The 21,113-nt window shown below is 40.7% G+C and overlaps 1 protein-coding gene and 1 pseudogene across 1 annotated transcript in view; both read left to right on the top strand.

Annotated features, from left to right (window-relative positions):
• The window catches only part of GPR156 (G protein-coupled receptor 156), a 122,568-nt gene that overhangs the window by 52,611 nt on the left and 48,844 nt on the right, over positions 1-21,113 (top strand). The gene's annotated exons all lie outside the window — the stretch shown is intronic.
• On the top strand, positions 19,129-19,828 carry LOC139438784 (guided entry of tail-anchored proteins factor 1 pseudogene; annotated as a pseudogene).

A 21,113-nucleotide genomic window follows, 5' to 3' on the forward strand; every position in this document is an offset into this window, starting at 1 on the left:
GTTTCAAAAAAAAAAAGGATTCGGGAGCCAAACTGGAGAAGCTTCCTCTGGCCAAAGATGACAGTATTTGAGCTTCAATAAGAATAAGATTTGCAGTTTATTGATGCACATCAAATATGTTTAAATCCATGATTTCATAATTTAAAAAAACCTAATTGGTCACATTCTGAGAATGATAGGGAATGAACTCATTATCTTGAAAATTAAGGAAATAGAAGGGATCATACCTTTTCTTTATCATCTGTATCACTTACTAACTGAGAAGAAGAGGAGAAACCATCTCCTTATAAAATTATTCCACTTAATAAATGAAACAAATTATAATTCATCACTTTGCAGCCCCTAATGGATTTTAGATCTAGACTTTGAGTATCTATAACTGCTAGTATTAAAGAAGATAAAAACCATATATTAGGTGCCTCTTTAAAAAATACAACACTACTACCTATAGTCTTGCCAAAGAAGCTTGATCAAACCTCTGGATCTAGCTGCCACTTTTCAGAAATACAGATGACAGAGGAATATACCGACTTTGTGCTATAAGTATGCAATCAGCAATATCCAGACTGTGGTAATTCTATAAGTCTTATTCAACAAATAAGTTGCAAGGAAAAGAATGAGATTGAGGGGTATTAAAAGAGATGCAAAGATATATCAATTTTGAAAAAGGGCAAGACCATGTACAGTAGTGTCTGGGATATACACTTAGGTGTTAAAACCATAAAAATGCTCAAAGAAGTTTTAACAGTAAAAATCAATCAGGATAGTGTTTACTTTTAGAAGGAGATAGGGGGCATGATTGGAATGGTGCACATGAAAAGATTTCATGTGTTGGCTGGCAAAATTTTAATTCTTACCCTGAATGATAATGAGATTGTTTGCCTTATAATAATTTACCAAGCTATACATTTCTTTTGAGTAGTTTTCTGTATCTTTGTTTTATTTTACGGTAAAATGATTTTAAAAATTGAGTTCAGCAAAGATGTTGGATATAAGGTCAATATGTAAAACCCAATTTTATCTAACAGTTTTTAAAGAAATACTTTTTAAAAGAAATCATTTATAGAAGTGTGATATTGTGGTATTTTCGGGACTTGGCATTGTCCTGAATCATATTGCAGGGACTGATGCAGGACATTGTATATCCTGCCATAGCCCACTGAATGGACTGGGAGAGAGTTGTAATTTACAACATGAACTATAATCCATGCGGTGTAGCAATGCTCCAAAATGTACTCATCAAATGCAATGAATGTACCACACTAATGAAAGAAGTTGTCGATGTGGAAAGAGTGGGGGGTGTGGTGAGTGGGATATATGGGAACCTCTTATATTTTTTATCATAACATTGTATGTGACTTATGTATCCTTAAAATAATAATAATAATTAATACTTACTTTAAACGAAAAAAAGAGAGAGATCATTTATAACAGCATGGGAATTATACCCAGGTGGTATGGTGGCTTCGTAATGTGTTAATTTGGCTAGGCTGAACTACATTTCCCAGAATTTCCTGTCTTGTAAATTTGGTAAATGAGGGGAAGCAGCAGCCATTTTGTAGCACACATTGTAGTTCATCTGCAGACTCACCTAGTTATTGTGAAGCAGCAGCTGGGCTTGCAATTGCTTTACCTTCCCCTGGATCCTCCATTAGTTATTCCTATGTCAGGTCTTTGTTGTGGGTTTAGCTCCAAAACAACGGGCCCCAGCTTCTGCAAGATAGTCTCATTACTAAGGTCAGAGGTTTCAGTCTGCTGGAACATGGAATTCCAGCTCGTGTTTGTGGACTCCAATCTGCTTGTGATCTTCCCTCCTGAATGGCTACTCAGTAGACTTCAGTCCCCAGTATCACGCACAGAGACAACAGCCTTATGGAGACTGCTAACCAGCTCCCCAAATTGCATAAGCCAATTCTCTGACAAGTCCACATATCTTCTACTGGTTCTGTGTCTCTGACTGGGCCCTGACTGATAACACTAGGAATAGATCTAATGAAAGATATTTCATATCTCTACACAGAAAATTGTAAAATCTTTTTTGAGAAAAAGAAACTCTAAATATTTTAAAGGCTATATGAATATGTTAATAGATTAAAAGACTCAATATTGTAAAGATCTCATTTCTCTCCATATTAAAATGTGGGTCCAATGCAATTGCAGTCAAAATCCCACAATAACTGTTTTTCTTTTTTTGGTGAAACTTGACAATCTGATTCTTAATTTTATATGGAAATTCAAAGTGCCAAAAATAACCTGGCAAAAAAGGACAAGTGAGAGAATTTCCCCTTCTGAATATCAAGATTATTTGTAAAGATAATAACTGAGACATGTTAAAATGCTATTGGAGAAAAAAATAAAGTGAAAGTATGCTATGTTGTTTGCAAATTTTAAAAAATGCTATTGGGGGAGCAGATGTGGCTCAAGCAGTTGAGCACCCACTTCCCACATGGGAGGTCCTGGGTTTGGTCCCAGGTACCTCCAAACAACAAAAACACAAAAAACGAGCAAACAAATGAAAAACCAACTCAGAAGCTGATGTGGCTAGTGGTTGAGCAACAGCTACCCACATACAAGGTCTGGGATTCAATCCCCAGTCCCTGTATCTAAAAAAAAATAAATGGTACTGGGTTAGTTGACCATCCACATGGGAAAAAGTGAAATTTGATAAGGAACTACAAATCAGTAAGAAAAACACAGAAAACCCAATTGTGGAAAAAAAAAGTACAAAGTTAAGAACAAGCATTTCACAAAAGAATATATCTAGAAGGCCAATAAGGAAAATAAAAAGTGCTTAATTCCATTAGTCATCAAGTAAATGCAAATTTAAACTACAATGAGATAACATTGCATACTCACTTGAATGTCTACAATAAAAAATACTGACAGAACCAAGGTGTTCGGAAGGAATGGGAACAACTGGAATTCTCATGGTTGGTTTGGGGGCACCCAATGATACACAATCACTTTGGAAAACTGCTCAGCAGTATCTACTAAGCCTGAAATATTCATACCCTGCTGTGATGGTTAGGCTATTGTGTCAACTCAACCAGGTAATTGTGCCCAGTTTTTGGTCAAGCAAGCACTGGGCTAACTGTCATACAAGGACATTTATGGATTTTGGTCACCATTGATTTTACTGCAGTGGTAAATCATAGATAGCTGGGTATAATTAGATCAATCAGGGAGATTGCCATCAGCAAGAGTGATGCTTAACCCAAGCAGTCGAATGCCTTAAAAGGGGAAGTGATTCCAGCATGGAGAGAGAGCTTCCCAGCTCGTCTTTGGACAGCCAGCATCTCCCAGAACTCGTTAAGAATCTTCGTTGGACTTTCATCGGAGCTCCTGGTTGCAGCCTGCCTGCAGAACCTGGACTTGTGCATCCCCACGGCTGTGTGAGAGACTCTGATAAGTCTCTTACTGTCGATGGATATCCCTTGTTGATTCTGTTTCCCTAGAGAACCCTGACTAATACAGCTTGGTACTAGGAGTGGTTCTTGAGGAACAGAGTCTTAAACATGGTATGTCTGAGGTGGTTCTGGGAGTTTTGCAATTGTCTTTCTACTCTAATTGGACTCAAGGGTACTGACGACTCCCTTTCCAATAATGAAGAGGCTGCTAACAGTCCATGGCATGAGTTGACAATCGAGAGCTGCAAAATAGCATCACTGGATTCTCCTACTTCCATGCTGGTAAGAAGCAAGGGTCTGGGTGAGAGTGTTTTCAACACCTTAGGAGAGTTTTGTGGAGTCAAGTGGTATAATAATGTCGGCTGGCTCCTCCTAGATACTCTGGATACTGTTACCAAAGAAAGAGATGAGTTAATTTAAATTTAAGTTCAAATTTGAAATTTAAACACCGAATGGATGATGCAAAAGTTTCTATGTGTGCTCTGAAAGAAAACCTTGCCCCCTGAAGCCACAGACTTGAAATATCTCAGAACCAACTCATACTCTCATTGTACGAGTAGCAGAGTTACAAAGGAAACTAAAATCTCAACCCCGCAGGGTTTCTGCACTTAAAGTGAAGGCATTGATTGGAAAAGAGTTGAATCCAGAGAATCGGGATGTGGACATTGGAACCCTGAATTCTGCTGAGACTTTACCAGATAAACCTGCCATGGCCTGCCCAGTCCAGGCCACACCTCCTCAACCTTGTATTTTCTAGCCTCCAGGCTGCTGCAGGGAGTCTGAAACAACTTCCAGCCCTGAGGTAGGTACCAGCCAAACTGAAGCCTGCCCTGCCCAGCCTCCGGTCTGCCCCAAGGATTCTGGACCTCCTCCCAGCCCTAAGGCATGTACCAGCCAAACTCCAGCATGTACTGCCAAGCCTCCCGTCTGCCCTGAGGAAACTGCCTTCCAACCACTGCCAGAAAAGATTAATCCTGTCTCACCAGAAGAATGCCCTGAGGTCAGTAGCTTCCAAGGCATTTCTAATCTTTCTCGTTACCCACCCTTACCACCTCTCTTGACAAAATCACAACAAGCCCCCCAAGGTGAAATACAAAGTATGACCCATGAGGAAGTAAGGTATACTCAGAAAGAACTGCATGAGTTTTCCAACTGATATAGACAGAAATCAGGGGAATATCTGTGGAAATGGAATATAAGGGAATGAGATAATGGTGGAAGGAATATAAAGTTGGATTAGGCCCACAAAGAAGAAATTCTGGATTCAACACTGTAACTCAAGAGGTTAGAAAGGGCTGTAACAGTTTGTTTGGGTGACTGAAACATGGGCCAAAACATGGCCTAGCATGTCTAAGGTTGAGATGCGGGATTTGCCCTGGTACACAGTAAAAGAGGAAATTCAGAGGCTTAGGGAGATTAGAATGCTAGAATGGATTTACCATTTGAGAGCTGTCCACCCACCCTAGGAATGTCCGGAGGACACACCTTTAACCAGGGCTGTGAGAAATGAATTTGTAAAACTAACTCCATCTTCCCTGAAGAGCTCTGTGATTGCTCTTCTCTGTAGTCCAGATATTACTGTAGGGAGGGCTGTGATGGAATTAGAATCCTTGAACATTATGGAGATGATTGGATGTTGGTCCGGTAAAAGTCAAGTATCTGCAGTTAATCACCAAAGTCAAGGTGGGCATGGCTACCACATGAAAGGCAGATTCAAAAAAGCACTCAAAATAGTCTGAGTCGTGTAGAGTTATGGCATTGGCTAATACATCATGGGGTACCTAGCAGTGAAACAGACGGGCTGTCTACTAAATTTCTGTGTAAACAGAAGAGTTATGGGTCGAGTGAACAAAACCCCTAACTCAAATTACAGACACGGAGAATTCCCAGACTTGAGACAGTTTACAGACCCAGAACCCCTTGAATGAGGAGGAGGCCAAGTCTCCTTGGGGAAGGATCCTGTTAAACTGCCCAAAATGTATACTCTTAATCTTTCTCCCACCTTTCCCCAAGGAGATCTGCAGCCTATTACCAGAGTAACTGTGCATTGAGAAAAAGAAATGATCAAACATTTTGGAGATTATTAGACACTGGCTCAGAAGTGACATTAATTCCATGTGACCCAAAACGTCACTGTGGTCCACCAGTCAGAGTAGGAGCTTACGGAGGTCAGGTGATTAAGGGGGTTTTAGCTCAGATCCATCTCACAGTTGGTCCAGTGTGTCCCCAGACCCATTCTGTGGTTATTTCCCCAGTTCCAGAATGCATAATTGGAATAGACATATTCAGTACCTGCCAGAACTCCCACATTGGATCTCTGACATGTGGAATGAGGGTTATTATGGTTGGAAAGGTCAAGTGGAAGCCTGTAGAACTGCCCCTACCTAGCAAAGCAGTAAACCAAAAGCAATCTGGATTCCTAGAGGGATTGCAGAAATAAGTGCCACCATCAAAGATTTGAAGGATGCAGGGATGGTGATTCCCACCATATCCCCATTCAATTCTCCTGTTTGGCCTGTACAGAAAACAGATGGATCTTGGAGGATGACAGTAGATTATCATAAACTTAACCAGGTAGTGACTCCATTTGCAGCTGCTGTTCCAGATGTGGTATCATTGCTTGAGCAAATCAACACGTCCTCTTGTATCTGGTATTCAGCTGTTGATTTGGCAAATGCTTTTTTCTCAATTGCTATTAATAAAGACCACCAGAAACAGTTTGCTTTCAGCTGGCAAGGGCAGCAGTATGCCTTCACTGTCTTGCTTCAAGGGTATATCAGCTTTCCAGCCCTATGTCATAATATTGTCCGCAGGGACCTTGATCATCTCTCCCTCCCACAAGACATCACACTCGTCCATTATATTGATGACATCATGTTGATAGGACCTAGTCCTGTTGATAGGACCAAAAACTCTAGACTTATTAGTAAGGCATTTGCATGAGAGAGGATGGGAGATAAATCCAACTAAAATACAAGGTCCTTCCACCTCAGTGAAATTTCTAGGTGTCCAGTGGTGTGGGGCATTTAGAGATATCCCTTCTAAAGTGAAGAATAAGCTGTTGCATGTGGCTCCTCCTATGACCAAAAAAGAGGCACAATGCTTAGTTGGTCTCTTTGGATTTAGGAGATAACACATTCCTTATTTGGGTGTGCTACTCTGGCCCATTTACCAGGCGACCAGAAAAGCTGCTAGTTTTCATTGAGAACCAGAACAAGAGGCTCTTTATCAGGTCCAGGCTGCTGTGCAAGCTGCACTACCACTTGGGCCATATGATCCAGCAGATCCAATGGGGCTGGAAGTTTCAGTAGCAAATAGCAATGCTGTCTAGAGCCTTTGGCAGACCCCTGTAGTAGAATCACAATGCAGATCCTTGGGATTTTGGAGCAAAGCCCTGCCATCCTCTGCAGATAACTACTCCCCTTTTGAGAAACAGCTTTTAGACTGCTACTGGGTCTTAGTAGAGTCTGAACGCTTAACCATGGACCATCAAGTTACCATAAGGCCTGAATTGCCTATCATGAGCTGGGTATTGTCTGACCCCCCAAACCATAAAGTTGGGCGTGCACAGCTGCACCTCATAATAAAGTAGAAGTGGTATATATGAGATATGGCTTGAGCAGGTCCTGAAGGTGCTGTTAAGTTACATGAGGTGGTAGCCCAAATGCACATGGTCACCACCCCTGTCATGTTACCTTCTTTCCCGGCCCACAGCTTTGGCCTCTTGGGGAGTCCCTTATAATCACTTGACTGAGGAAGAGAAAACTCAGGCCTGGTTTACAGATGGTTCTGCATGATATGCAGGTACCACCCGAAACTGAACAGCTGCAGCACTGTAGCCCCTTTCTGGGACATCCCTGAAGGACAGTTGTGAGGGAATCTTCCCAGTGGGCAGAACTTCAAGCAGTGCACCTGGCTGTTCATTTTACTTGGAAAAAGAAATGGCCAGAAGTGCATTTGTACACTGGTTCATGAGCTGTTGCCAATGGTTTGGCTGGATGTTCAGGGACTTGGAAGGAACATGATTGGAAAATTGGGTGACAAGGAGGTCGGGGGAAGAGGTATGTGGATTGACCTTTTTGTGTGGGCAAAAAATATGAAAATTTTTGTGTCCCATGTGAATGCTCACCAGTGGGTAACTTCAGCAGAGGAAGATTTCAATAATCTAGTGGATAAGATAACCCTCTCAGCCTCTTTCCCCAACCACTCCTGTCATTGCCCAGTGGCCTCATGAACAAAGTGGCCATGGAGGTAGGGATGGAAGTTATGCATGGGGTCCGCAACACTGACTTCCCTTTATTATCAAGGCCGACTTGGCTACAGCCACTGCAGAGTGCCCAATCTGCCAGCAGCAGAGACCCACACTCAGCCCCCCATATGGCACCATCCCTTGAGGTGACCAGCCTGTTACCTGATGGCAGGTTGACTACATTGGACCATTTCCACCATGGAAGGGACAGCGATTTGTTTTAAATGGAATAGACATACTCTGGATATGGGTGTGCATTTCATGCATGCAATGCTTCTTCCAAAACTACCATCTGTGGAATTACCAAATGTCTTATCTACTGCCATGGCATTCCACACAGCATTGCTTCTGATCAAGGAACCCATTTCACAGCAAATGATATGGGGGAATGGGCACATGCCCATGGAATTCACTGATCTTACCATGTTCCCCATCATCCTGAAGCAGCAGGATTGATAGAACAGTGGAATAACCTTTTGAAGACTCAATTACAGTGACAACTAGGTGGCAATACCTTGCAGGGCTGGGGCAGTGTTCTTCAGGAGGCTATGTGTGCTTTAAATCCGCATCCGCTCTATGGTACTGTTTCTCCCATAACCAGGATTCATGGATCCAGGAATCAGGGGTGAAAATGGGAGTGACACCACTCAATATTACCCCTAGTGACCCACTAGGAAAATTTTTGCTTCCTGTCCATACAGCCTCAAATTCTGCTTGTCTACATGTTTTAGTCCCAAAAGGAAGAATGCTGTCACTAGGGTACACAACAATAATTCCACTGAACTGGAAGTTGAAACTGCCACCTGGCCACTTTGGGCTCCTCTTACCTCTGAATCAACAGTCAAAGAAGGGAATTACTGTACTGACTGGGGTGATTAATCCTGACTATCAAGGGGAAATAGGACTACATCTACATAATGGGGGTAAAGAAGAGTTTGCCTGGAATACAGGAGAATCTTGAGGGCATCTCCTAGTACTGCCACCGTCCTATGATTAAAGTCAATGGCAAATTGCAACAACCCAATCCAAGCAGGACTAACAAAGGCCCAGAATCTTCAGGAATGAAAGTTTGGGTCACCCCAGCATGCAAAGAACCACAGCCAGTTGTAGTGCTTGCTCAGGTTAATGGAAACATGGAATGGATAGTGGAAGAACGTAGTGATAAATATGAACTTCGACCACATGACCAGTTAAAGAAATGAGGACTATAATGCCATGAATCTTTCTTCCTTGTTTCATTATTATGATGATTGCATATGTACACAAAATGAATTTCTTTGTCTTCTTCCCCAAACTTTCCCCTTATCATATAACAAGTTGTATCCATTTCATGTCATAATATTTGAGGATGTCAAGTTTGAGAGTGAATATTACCCAAGAACTTGCACCCTATTCTGTATGGAATTAATGTGTTTCCGGTTGTATGCAGGGGAGTTGAACATTGTTAGGGGGAAATATATATATATATATATACATGTCTGTTATTGTTTTTACTTAGAGATTAACTCAGTATGGCTTAAGGTAATGTGTATAATTGCCGAGTTGATAAGGGGCACGCTGTGATGCTTAGGTTATTGTGTCAACTCGGCCAGGTAATTGTGCCCAGTTGTTTGGTCAAGCAAGCACTGGGCTAAGTGTAATACAAGGGCATTTATGGACTTTGGTCACCATTGACTTTACTGCAATGGTAAATCAGATAGCTGGGTATAATTACATCAATCAGGGAGTTGCCATCAGCAAGAGTGACCTTAACCCAATCAGTTGAATGCCTTAAAAGGGGAAGTGATTCCAGCATGGAGAGGGAATTTCTCAGCTCGTCTATGGACAGCCAACATCTCCCAGACCTCGTCAAGAATCTTCACTGGACTTTCATTGGAGCTCCTGGTCACAGCTTGCCTGCGGAACCTGAACTTATGCATCCCCACGGCTGTGTGAGAGACTCTGATAAATCTCTTACTATCGACGGATATCCCTTGTTGATTCTGTTTCCCTAGAGAACCCTAACTAATACAGGCACCATTTGATAATAATTTAAAAATTAATTAAGAACTCCTGCTCATTATAAAATTAAAGATTCATGTGCCTTTTGAGCCAGCAAGTCTACTTCTAAATTCTACCCAATAGAAATATAGGCACTTTTATACCAAGAGATGTATAAAGAATATTCACTGTAGCAATTTTCATAATCATTCCAAATGCCACATCAGTAATAGAAGGAAGGGATAGTATATTCATGAATGGAATACTATACTGCAGTGAAAATTAATAGGCTACAGTTAGACACAATATGGATGAATCTTACAACTATCATGTCAAGTAAAAGAATCCAGGCATAAAAGAATATGTAAGATATAACTCCCTGTACATAAATTTCAAAACCAACTAAATTATAACTGAAGTATAGTGTTAGAAGTCAAGATAGTAGTCTACCTTTAGAGAGGAGGAAAAGGATAGTAATTATGAGGCAGGACTTTAAGATGTTTTGACTCCTTTTTGACTTGGGTGATGGTTACCTAGGTGTTTACTTTGTGATAGTTCACTGATATATATTTATAATTTGTTCAGCTAAAAATATACTTCTTAGCCCAATATTTTTTTAAACATTTATTTTATTTATTCCCCCCTCTCCATTTCCCCCATTGTCTTTCTGTGTCCATTTGTTATGTGTTCTTCTCTGTCTGCTTGTATTCTCATTAGGCAGCTCCAGGAACCAATCCTGGGACCTTCTGGAGTGGGGGAGAAGCGATATCTCTCTTGTGTCACCTCAACTCCCTGTTCTGCTACGTCTTCTTCTTTTCTCTCCTCTGTGTCTCTTGTTGCGTCATCTTGCTGCACCAGCTCTGCATCGGCCGGCACTCCTGTGTGAGATGGCTTTCCTACACTGAGTGGCACTCCTGCGCAGGGTGACATTCCTGCGTGGGCCAGCACTCGCATGGGCCATCTCACCCTGGTAGATGAGAGTCCAATTGCTTGAGCCACATCTGTTTCCCAGCACAATATTTTTTTAAGTCAACCTGTCTGATCCATAGTTATAAGACTCATGAGTAGCAAGTGGCAATGTCTTTGGGGAACTGTTGAACATGAGGACAAAGAGTCAACCTCCAAATTCCTTCTTTATGTAACACCACACATATATTCAGCTGGTTCACCACAAAAGCCTTTCATACTTTGCTCAAATTATTGCATCAGGATTTGTTCTAAGTTTCCTGTTCCCTTTGCTTTATATATAGCCAAGCATCCAAATTTCACTCACCTTGGATGCTAACAAGATTAGACAGTAATCTGATATTAATCAGTTTCTGATCCTGGTCTATGCCTTATTCTTTCTCCATCCTACTAATGAGCTTCTTGCTTTTTTTTTTCTTTTTTTTTTTGGTAGGGTAGCAAACATTTTTCAGACATTTTAAATTCTGCCATTATGAATGGTGAAAGATGTATGTCTGTTGTGTGTGTGTTGGGAGGGGGTGGTAATCAGGATGCTAATCTATGCACAGTAACCTTTGTTTCTATCTGACTGAGCAGATGTAAGAAATAATCATTGTCACTCTTGGATACTCCAGCCACAGCTGTCCTCCATTGCCTTTCTGTCTCCAGTAGGTACATTTGTGGTTTTGTTTGCTGAAAAACACACATCTGCAGAGAAGAGCCAACAAATTAGAGAAGCTTATCTGTAAATACAATTTTCTAGAAATAGTTTTTTTCTACACATCTGTACCTTTATATACTCTAACTCTTTAAAAAGAAGGAGAGAGGAAGAGAGAGAGAAATGAATGCAGAACTGTTAATATTATTCATGTGACATCTACATCTGAAGGATTATTTCCCATCCTGAGAAATTTCATATTGGTTCACTGTTATGGCCATCCAGCCTAGGATTAAAAGAACCCATTGTCTTCTAAATATATGTATTTATCTCCCCATCCTTCTTACTTTTACAACTGTTCCCTTAACTCCCAAATATCAGTTCAGTCCCCCAGAACCTGAGCATATTTGTGCTTTAAACACAAGAATATAAGTGGTCAGGTTTAACTATTGCTAAATTCATTTTAGAGCAGACCCCACTAAACTTTTGGACCATAAGTAACATTTTCTGGGCCCCAAGTATCCCTACTTTGTAGATATCCCTCCAGCCCCATCAAATCCAACATATGGCAATATTGAGATCAGCCTGGATGTAAATAGCTACACTTCTTTGGATATTGGGAGTGTATTAGTCAGGGTTCTCTAGAGAAAGAAAATCTACGGGAGATATCTGTAAATAGTATGAGAGTTTTAAAAATTCTTTCACATGAAAGGGATGTGCAAGTGCCAATTCCACAGGCAGGCTGTAAACCAGGGGCTCCAATGAAGGTCCTTGATGAGTTCCCAGGAGACGATGGACATCCAAATTTGAGCTGGAAAAGTCTCTCTGAATGCTGAAATCACTTCGTCTTTTAAGGCATTCAACTGATTGGATAAAACATCACTCATTGCTGATGGCAATTACCTTGGTTGATTGTAGTTGTAATCCTATGCAATCAACTCCCTGATGATTTTTTTTTTTTTAAAGATTTATTTATTTATTTAATTCCCCCCCCTCCCCCGGTTGTCTGTTCTCTGTGTCTATTTGCTGGGTCTTGTTTCTTTGCCGGCTTCTGTCGGGAAGTGTGGGCGGCGCCATTCCTGGGCAGGCTGCACTTTCTTTCGCTCTGGGCGGCTCTCCTTACGGGGTGCACTCCTTGCACGTGGGGCTCCCCTACGCGGGGGACACCCCTGCGTGGCAGGGCACTCCTTGCGCGCATCAGCCATGGGCCAGCTCCACACGGGTCAAGGAGGCCTGGGGTTTGAACCGTGGACCTCCCATGTGGTAGACGGACGCCCTAACCACTGGGCCAAGTCCGTTTTACCTCCCTGATGATTAAAATCCATAAATGCCCTTGTATTATAATTAGCTCAGTGCTTGCTTGACCAAACAACTGGGCACAATTACGAGTTGACAAGTAATACTAACCATCACAAGGAGTAATCCCCAAAATCCAGTATATGTCTCTAGGACCTGGTTTATCTATTTTCATTATTCTCCCCTCTCTTTGCCGAGAAAGGATTACTCCAGGGCAGAGGCTAAAGCAGAGCGGTCAGAGCCATTTTAGAGTTTATTCATTCCTTCCTGGTGGCCAATTGCTTTCTCAGAATCTTAGACCTGACCTTAGATATCAGTGCTTAGCTTGGGCCTCTTGGTACCGCCCTCTGCTCATTGGGACCTCTGCTAACTTTCTGCGGTCCCCCTGCTTGATGGAATCTGTGTCTTGTTCACATCTACTCTTTTATTGACTCTTTCTGTTCCTCTTATGCAGAATGATCTCCTGGTTTTAGATGATCCATCCTTGAATTACCACTACTTGTCCTTACTTTCATGTTCCCAGCATCTAACTTGTAGATCTTAATCTTATCCATTCCACCTACACTTCTAAATTCAAACTCTTCTGGTTTAACCTCTTCAGCCACCATGTGAGCCCCTTTTCTGACAATTTTTCTGACTTTGATAGTGATATCAAGCACCTGGAAACCACAGTTCTATTTTCTGTCTCTATTTCTGTTGCTATTCTGGACATTTCATATAAATAGAATCATATAACACATGGTCTTTTATATCTGACTTCTTTCACTTAGCCTAATAGCATGCTTTTTTCCAGGTTCATTGATGCTGTATCATGAATTAGTACTTCATTCCTTTTTGTAGCTGAATAATATTTCACTATATGAATATATACCACGTTTTATTTATCCATTCCTTAGTTGATGGGCATATGGATTGTTTTCATTTTTAGCTATTATGAATAATTTGCTGCTATGAAATTCATGCACATGCTTTTGCATGGCATCTGTTTTCATTTCTTTTGGGTATATACCTAAGAATGTAATGGAACATATGGCAACTCTGTTTAACTGTTTGAACTGCCAGATTGTTTTCCAAAGCATCTGCACCATTTTCTATTCCCACCAGCAAAGTATAAGAACATCCTTATTAACCCTTGTTACTGTCTGTCTTTTTAAGTTATAATAAATCCCAGAGGGTGTAAATTGTTATCTCATTGTGACTAATGATGCGGAGAAATTTTCTTCTTTTTTTTTTCTTTAGATTTTATTTATTTCTCTCCCCTTCCCTCCCTCCCCCCAGTTGTCTTGCTCTCTGTGTCCATTCGCTGTGTGTTCTCCTGTGACTGCTTCTATCCTTATCAGTGGCACCGGGAATCTGTGTTTCTTTCTGTTGTGTCATCTTGCTGCGTCAGCTCTCCGTGTGTGTGGTGCCATTTTTGGGCAGGCTGCACTTTCTTTCACGCTGGGCGGCTCTCCTTACAGGGCACACTCTTTACGTGTAGGGCTCTCCTACGCGGGGGACACCCTTCATGGCACAGCACTCCTTGCGTGCATCAGCACTGCGCATGGGCCAGCTCCACACGGGTCAAGGAGGCCCAGGGTTTGAATGACAGACCTCCCATGTGGTGGGCAGATGCTCTATCCATTGGGCCAAGTCTGCTTCCCCAGAGCATCTTTCTATATGCTCATTGGCCATTTCTCTTTGGAGAAATATTTATTCAGATCCTTTGACCACTTTTCATTTGGATTGTTCATCTTAGGAATATTCTTAGACCACTGGTTCTCAAACAGAATGACACATTAGAATCTCCTGGGGAGCCTTAAAAAATCTTGATGTCCAGAATTCATGCTATACCAGTTAAATAAGACAATCAGGGGCTGAGATTCAGGTAACACTTTGTTTTTTTAACTCTCTAAGTGAGAACCAGTGCTATCAACTAGATGATGAAGTTAATGATACCAATATAGAAATGTAAATGATTTTGGAAACCCAGAAATTATTCTCAATTAAAAGGGAAGGGGGAGGGGGGGATTGACCTAATTGTTGTTTAAAAAAAAAAAAACCTAATCAAGATATAGAGGTGAGGAGCCTTTTAATAAGGATTTTTGATAGGATGAAGTCCATTTCCTATAACAGGAAAATTCAAACCACCTACATGCTAGAGAAAATGTCCTGGCTGTAGTCTTGCCTGGTGAATAGGAGTTGGTCTTAAGACCAAAACACAGTAGTTGTCAGGACACAATTAAATCCAAACACCAGAGGGGTTAAGAGAAACCTAGAAAATTTATCTCAATTATTCAGTATTCAAAAAAGAAACTATGGCAAAATGTAAGTATTAAGTTGGAGAAAATTAGAAGGTAGCCTTTGAAAGTCATGAAAAGATTAGAGACTATTTTAAGAGACTTTATTTGAAGCCTAGGGAAAGAGTGACTGAGAACAAAAAAATATTCAAGCACTTAAAAATGAAACAGTGGTCATTGTGGAGTTAAAAGGGTATCTCTCAAATAGTATAACAAGCTCAACAAAGCAAAGCAAGCAGACCACAGAGTATGGCAGGTTAGTTATAAAATATTTTTAAAATACTTTGAGAAGCACTTTTGAAAGAGTCCAAAATACATAAAGGGATTTTAAAAATCTATTTAAAAGAAGAGGTTAAAATAGTAGTGGTATCCTTCGGTGCTACTAATAGGGAGTTACTGGGAACTAAAAGACTTTCATTACTAAATTAATTATGTGTCTCTGAATTTATTGAATTTATTGAGAAAGATACCAGGGCGATGATCATGCTCAAATTGCCTCCAATAAATGGATCAGTATAGTTGATCAAGTAGTGTTCTGTGTTTCACATATTTCAAGTCAGGTAGACAGACTAAAGGCTGATTAATGACTGGAAACTGTGTCTTCTTGAGACTTTTGAAGGCTGCAAGAAGAAATCTTTCTCTTGGTCATGCCTCTCCCTGAAGCTATTGTCCCAGCCCTCTCTCCTCTTACCAAAATTCTTCTTAAGAGAACAGTCTTTACTAGCCACTTCCATTCCTCATCTCCAATTCATTCTTCAACCCATGCCCTGCCTCTACTACAACTACCTTACCAACATCATTAAATCAGTTGATCACCTTTTAGACTCTGTTCTGTTTCGCTGGTAAGACATAACACTATTAGCCATCTCCTCTGTTGCTCATTTCTGAAACTTTTAACTTCTACCATAACCAATATTCTGGTTTTACTTCTCTGCTTCTTACCAGCTGCTTCACTGACTCCAGCACTCCACCTACCCATTTAATGATAATATCACTCTGGGCTTCAGTCTTGATTCACTTCTTATATTGCATCCCTCATGGAATCATTTTTTAATTTTTTTTATTTTTAAAGGAGCTTTAGATTACATAAATGTTACATAAAAAATATAAGGAATTCCCATATGCCCCACTCACTCCCCCTCCCACAGTTTCCCACATTAACAACATCTTCGTTAGTGAGGTACATTTGTTAAAATTGATGAACACATATTGAAGCATTGCTACTAACCATGGTACAGTTTATATTATAGTTTACACTCTGTCCTGCACTTTTGTAGGTTATGACAAAACATACAGTGGCCTGTATCCATCACTGCAGTGTCATGCAGGACAACTCCAATGTCCCAAAAATGCCCTCATATTGTACCTATTCTTCCCTCTCCTATCCCTTAGAACCTCTGGTAGCCACTGCCTTTATATCAATGGTAAGAGTCCTTCCATTGCTAGAAAAATAAGTCTATAGTAGAATAATAGTAAGTCTACTTTAGTCCATTGTTTATTCCCCAATCTTGAGGATTTGGGGATAGGGATGCTCACTCTGCTTGTAGTTGAGAGGAAGCTTAGATCCCATGAGGCAAATGGATAGAACTATCTTGCTTGCAGTTGCAGACACTCTCTGTTCCTTGCGGTGGGCATTGTCCATCATCATCTCCTTCTTAGTTGTCCTGGGTGAGTCCAGTGAACTGAAGAGTAGGTATTGCAACTCTGCTGAGATTCAGGGCTCAACTGGCACATGGACAGACCAAAGACTTAAGTCTCTTGGACAATATTTATCCAGTATAGTGCTAATTATACATTCAAATAAAAGGGGCAGAAAATCCATGTGTAGAGAACCTATGAGTGAGTCTAACTCTGTTACACTGGGAACACAAATTCCAAAGTAAGGCCTCCTGACAGCGTGCAGAATTCCTAAGCTGTCTGCCCTGCTTATAATTTCTGGATGTCACTAGAATCCTCAGGAGCCCCACTATTTGAGGCAATATTTACTGTGGCAGTCAATGAGATACTGCTGAGACTTGCATAAGCATAACCTCTGAAATGACCTCCCAGCTCACCTTGAAATCTCTTTGCCATAAAAACTCATTTGTATTTACCATTTTCCCCTTTTGGTGAAGGTCTTTTTCCAAATGCATTGCTAATTGGTGCTTGGTAATAATCCCTCAGTGCCAAGGTGTCTCATCTCTAGGAGTCATGTTCCACACTGGGGGAGGTAGTGCATTTATATGCTGAATTTTGCTTAGAGAGAGGCCACATTTGAGCAGCAAGGAGGATTTCAGGAGGTAAATCTTAGACTGTGTATAATACTAGGTTAGGTTTCAATTTTACAAGAAAAGTTTTATAAGTACAATCATCAATATCAAGGGCCTGGCATAATGGTCTATCTTCCATCACTAGGCACTGCCCTTCCCTCATGCAATCTTAACTTCTCCTGAGGTACATCCCTAGACCTGACTCTCTCTAACCCCATTTTCTAACTTTATGGTTGATATTTCCACATGGAATTTCTGTCAATTCATATTCATTGGCTAAAACCGGACTTATATCTTACCATTAATCTTACTCTTTCTCCATGTATTTCCTATCTCACATAGTACACCACCATCCATCCATTTCTCATTCTGGATTCCTTCATCTCCCTGCACTCTCAGTTAGTCACCAAATCTTAAGTACTTCACCTCTGAAATATCTCTTAAATCTGTCTCCTGTTGTCCATTTCCATCACCCAAGTGAAACTCTAAATTACATATTATCCTGACTATTGACAGGAGGCTCTAATTAGTCTTGACCACTTCTAACTCAACTACTGCCCTCTTGTCAGCATTTTTTTTTTCAGAGACATGGTTTTTAAACACAGACTTCTACTGTCTATATAATTCCTTGGTAACATCTTTTGTAATCTGTCCCTAACCTAAGATTTCAGCTCATTCCCCTTAAAATGATGTCTGCTCTGGTCATACTAGGCAATAGACTTTTATCACCATGCCCTTATTCATGCTTTTCTTTGTGTTATGACTTCTCTCATTTTTCACCTGGCAAATTCCCATTCATCCTTTAAGACAAACTTCTGTCAATTGAAAAGGCGGGCCCTGACCAGCAATATTAGCATCATCTGGGAATTTGTTAGAAATGCAAATTCTTAGGCCCCCACCCTGAACTCTACTGAATCTGAAACTCTGGGAGAATAAGGAACAGCAATCTGTAATTTAACAAGCCCTCCAGGTGATTCTGATGCATGCTAAAATTGCAGAATTACTATTCAAAGCACAGTTCCTTTATCAATGCCTATAACACTTTTCACATACCTATAATATAGTATTTACCCCATTATTTTATAATGGTTACCTATTCACTTATCTACTTGCTCTGCTAAATTATGAATCCTCAAAGTCAAATACAAAGTATTTCTGTCTTAGCACCTTCTACAGTGTCTAGCACATAGTAGGTGCTTGATAAGAATTCAGGGAGTAAAAATTATTCCCTCTCCCTTCTAAGATTCTCTCCAGTTCAACTGCATATAAATACATAGGGCTGAAATCAGGAAACTGACAAATGAGCAAAAAAGATTATCAATAGAGAGATGGAAATTATGAAAAGGAACCAAAGAGAGCTGAGGATGACAGTAAAAGAAATTAAAAATTTCCTAGAGGGATTCAAAGGTAGATTGGAGCTGGCAGAAGAAAGAATCAGTGAACTTGAAGATAAGCCTATTGAAATCATCCAATCTGAGAAGCAGAAGAAAGAATGAAGAAAAGTGAACAGATCCTGAGTAACTTATGGGATACCATCAAGCATTCCAATATACACATTATGGAATCCCAGAAGGAGAAGAAAGAAAGAAAAGAACAGAGAGAAATAATGGCTGAAAACTTCCAAATATAATAATGAAAGACACTAATATACACATCCAAGATATTCAATGCACTCTAAACATGATAAACCCAAATAGACCCACAGCATGACACATCATATTTAAACTACCAAATGTCAAAGATAAGGAGGGTGGTGGACTTATCTTTGGCCCAGTGGTTAGGGAGTCCGTCTTCCACATGGGAGGTCCACGGTTCAAACCCTGGGCCTCCCAGACCCGTGTGGAGCTGGCCCATGCGCAGTGCTGATGCATGCAAGGAGGGCCGTGCCACGCAGGGGTGTCCCTCATGTAGGGGAGCCCCACGTTCAAGGAGTGCGCCCCGTAAGGAGAGCTGCCCAGCGTAAAAGAAAGTACAGCCTGCCCAGGAATGGTGCCACACACACAGAGAGCTGACACAACAAGATGATGTAACAAAAAGAAACAGATTCCTGTGCTGCTGACAACAATAGAAGCAGACAAAGAAGACACAGCAAATAGACACAGAGAAAAGACAACTGGGGTGGGGGGTGGGGGAGGGGAGAGAAATAAATAAATCTTTTTTTTTTTAATGTCAAAGATAAGGAGAGGGCCAGGTCGGCGATGTGCGCTGCTGAGGCTGACCACTGGGCGTGGCTGCTGGTGCTCTGCTTCATGTTTGGGTGCAATGTCCTCAGGATCCTCCTCCCGTCCTTCTTCTCCTTCATGTCCAGGATTGTGCAAAAGGATGCAGAGCAGGAGGCGCCGATGAGAGCAGAGATCTAGGGTATGAAGCAAGAGCTCTGCACCGTTAACATGATGGACACGTTTGCCAGATATGCCAGGCTGGAAATGAAAATCAACAAGATGACTGATAAGCTCAAAACTCATGTGAAAGCATGGATGGCTCAGTTAGCCAAGATAAAGTGGGTTATCAGTGTTATTTTCTATGTATAAAAAGCTGCACTGATGATCTCACTTATTTGAAAGTATTATTCTGTCCCTGTGGCTGTGGTGCCAAGTAAATGGATAACTCCACTTGATTGTCTAGTAGCATTTCCCACTGAAGTAGCAAGTGGCATTGGAATTACTAGTTGGATTTTAGTCTGTAACGAAGTTGTGGCTATTGTGCTTCACCCTTTCAGCCGAAAAGGAAGACCACAAGACTTTTCCCCCCAATGGAAGTGGTGATAGCAGACATCTTTGTCTTGCTCCTCATCTTAGGTGGAAACAACTATAAGACTTTAAAAATGGATTTTCTCTTATTAGGTACAAATCTAATTTATGCTTTTTTTTAAAGAAACAAGTGTTTCTTAAAACACTGGTTAGCCTTTTGGTTTAACATGTTTGCCCTTGTCTGGTTTTTTGTGGGTTTTTTTGTGTGTGTGATTCTCATATAAGTCACAATTTTGTACAGTTGTCATTGATCCAGAAAGGTCAATTTGTGACATGTGTGTACCAACCAACATAATATCAGATTTATGAGAAAATGTGTGTCATTTTGGGGAATCTGCATACTGCTATTCCTGATTTGCATTCTTGGTATATTTTTTGCTCAGATTGCCAGTAGGAATGTCACAATTTTCTAACAACCTCAGTACTTTGAAGATCTAGTTCAATTTCTAATCCAGATTAGAAAGTAACTTAATTTTAATACCGCTACTAGAATTTGAAAATTTGTTTTTTAATATCATGCAGTACTACTAAAACAATTACACTAACTGACATTAATTGTGCTTTTTTTCTTCCTCCATTTAAAATGTCACTTTGGGGAAGCAGACTTGGCCCAATAGATAGGGCGTCTGCCTACCACATGGGAGGTCTGCAGTTCAAACCCTGGGCCTCCTTGACCCGTGTGGAGCTGGCCCATGTGCAGTGCCAATGAGCAAGGAGTGGTGTACCACACAGGGGTGTCCCCTGTGTAGGGGAGCCCCACGCACAAGGAGTGTGCCCTGTAAGGAGAGCCACCCAGTAGAAAAGAAAGAGCAGCCTGCCCAAGAATGGCGCTGCACACATGGAAAGCTGACACAGCAAGATGACACAACAAAAAGAAACAAAGAAACACAGATTCCCCATGCTGCTGATAATAATACAAGTGGTCACAGAAGAACACACAGTGAATGGACACAGAGAGCAGACAACTGGGGGGGGGGGGGAAATAAATAAAAAATAAATCTTTAAAAAATAAAATAAAATGTCATTTTGGTGGCAAGCCTATTCTGTTATAGTATCATTTACTTATTTGAAGCTGTTACTTTTTCTCTGTGTTTTATAAATGCATTCAGAGACCATAATGGATTGTTTTGTATTTAAAGCATTTAAAATGAAGTATATTTTATAATCATTTAAAATATTTATGCTCTGTAGAATGGAATAAAATATAAAAAACACACTAAAAAAAGATAAGGAGAGAATTCTAAAAGCTGTAAGAGAAAAGCAGCATGTGACATACAGGGGAAGCTCACTAAGATTAAAT

The sequence above is a fragment of the Dasypus novemcinctus genome, chromosome 4 (genome assembly GCF_030445035.2).
Source record: "Dasypus novemcinctus isolate mDasNov1 chromosome 4, mDasNov1.1.hap2, whole genome shotgun sequence".
In the NCBI taxonomy this organism is placed as follows: domain Eukaryota; kingdom Metazoa; phylum Chordata; class Mammalia; order Cingulata; family Dasypodidae; genus Dasypus; species Dasypus novemcinctus.